The sequence below is a fragment of the Bison bison genome, unplaced genomic scaffold (genome assembly GCF_000754665.1).
Source record: "Bison bison bison isolate TAMUID 2011002044 unplaced genomic scaffold, Bison_UMD1.0 scf7180017864303, whole genome shotgun sequence".
NCBI classification, from domain to species: Eukaryota; Metazoa; Chordata; class Mammalia; order Artiodactyla; family Bovidae; genus Bison; species Bison bison.
This window is the reverse complement of record NW_011494875.1, coordinates 1842331-1844677: the sequence shown is the minus strand read 5'-3', so window position 1 is coordinate 1844677 and position 2347 is coordinate 1842331.

The following is a 2347-nucleotide window of genomic DNA, read 5'->3' as shown; positions in this document are numbered from 1 at the left end:
AAGTAGATGACTCTTTCTTTGTTATTGAGCAACTCTACTGTGCCAGGCTCTGTTCGTTCACTGAAGTGAAAGTTGCTTGGTCGTGTACAACTTTGCAGCAACCCCATGAACTGTAGCCCTCCAGGCTCCTCTGTCCATGGAATTCTCCAGGCAAGAATACTGGAGTGGGTTGCCATTAGCAAAATGAAGTATCCTGCCCTCATGGAGCTTCTAGTCTAACGGGAGGAGACAGACAATGATCATAATAGATTATACAGTATGTTAGAGGTTGATAAGAATTATGGCAAAAAGAACAAGGCAGAGGGGGTGGGCATGCCCCTCAGTAGGAGGAATGGTTGCAGGATTAAATAGAATGATTCATTACATCTGAAATCAAACACAGCTATTTCTCTATGAAAACCAGATTTAGAATTTAAAATCTACAATGTAAAAGTGACTTCCCTGGCAATCCAGTGGTTAAGACTCTGAGTTTCCACTGCAGGTAGCAAGGGTTCCATCCCTGGTTGGGAAACCAAGATCCCACATGCCATGCAGCGTGGCCAAAAAAAAAAAATCTAAAATGTAAAAGTGTGAGCACAGCCCTAGAAAGGGTATCCACAGCAGGAAGCTCGGTACTCACCTTCCTGACTGTAGCAGTGGTTGCCACTATGAACTTCAGCTTTGTAGAGCCTCTTGGGGATGCTCTGTGTCTGCCCAGAAGGGGGCCTCGCTGTTCCATCAGAAACCCAGCTCCAAGCCTTGGAAGGCAGCTTCTTCTCGATTGCATTTCTTCAGTGGATTCATTTCCTTGATGCAAAGCATCTGTATTTGTTGGTTCTGCCATTTGAGTGATGTCTCCGACTTGTTTGTTTTGAATTACATTACAGGCTGGAATGTAATTGTGGTGAAAGGATTTTTATATTGCCGAGAGTAGCAGCTAACCACAGTTACATACTACAAAGGGTTTATAATGGCATGGTTTTGTACGCGTGTGTTTTTAACTGCATTTGAGAAGTTTTATGGAGAAGAACATGCATGATTTTAAATCTATAATAATTTTGCATGTACCTTCCATTCAATTTCACCTACTTTAAAAATGATCTTCTCATTAAATTTTAGTGCTTTGACTAGTTTGTACATGTTTGCTGTTAGTCATGATTCATTTCTGCTTTTTAGGCTTTTCTGCAAGTGGACTTCATTGTACTTATTGTCTTCATGTCATTTTCTTGGGGATTATTTGCAGACAAAAAACCTGAGAGCTTTTTTTCTGGGGAGTACCACCCCATAAGTTCAGCCACACATCTTACGTCAAGTAAGTTCTTGGTGTTAGTCCCTCAGTCATGTGTGACTCTTTGTGACCCCATTGACTGTAGCCCACTAGGCTCCTCTGTCTGTAGAATTCTCCAGGCAAGAATACTGGCAGTGGTTGCCATTTCCTTCTCCAGGGGATCTTCCCCACCCAGAGACTGAACCTGGGTTTCCAGCATTGCAGGCAGACTCTTTACCGACTGAGCCACCCGGGAAGCTTAAAACCTCTTAAGTTCTTGGTAAACATTGTCAAATAAAATTATTGATGACATTTTGGGGAAAATTAATAATAAGAGTATCTGGGATACAAAACCAAAGCCAGAAATAGAATCTGGGTATTTTAACCCAGAGACAGTCACTACTAAAAGGGTCAAGAAAATAATAAAACTATAAATAGGGAAGGATACAAAAGACTTACCAATATACATATGTTCTTTGCTGTTTTGAAGAATGTATAAGTATTCCAAATTCCTAAGCATCGCTGAAAATTTTAATTTTGATTATTATCTTTTTGATTCTCTTTCCACCAGGTGAGTTATAGAGTAGTCTCTCCTAAATGTTTGGTCTTAGGCATTGCTTTGGCGAACAATCAGTCTGAATGAAGTACTGAAGATTGGACGTGGGCACCACCAGCTCCCCAGCACCACTGTGGGCTCACAGACATGAAGGCTGTGGGATTTTGACGGCAGTTAAGCGGTGATGGTGAGGATGTGTGATAAGGTGTCCTGCTTCCTCAGTCGCCGCACATTCTCTAGCTACATAGACATGGCTTAAAGTATTATTCCATTTCAAACGATTGAATCCAATTGATTGATACTGATGGAGCATGTCTAAGAGGCCAGCTGAGAGGTTTGCTTTGTGTATGAGATAATTCTGCAAGTTGTGGGATGCAGAAAGGTTTTAGAACACAGCCTTGTTTAGAGAAATTAGTGGGAAATGATTGCATCTGAGTTGCTAGAGTATCCAATGGTTACTGGTCTGTACACTGGACTCGGTACACTGGGTGGTGTGTAATGCTTTGGCAGGCTTCAATCACTGATAAAAGATCATGTTAAAATAT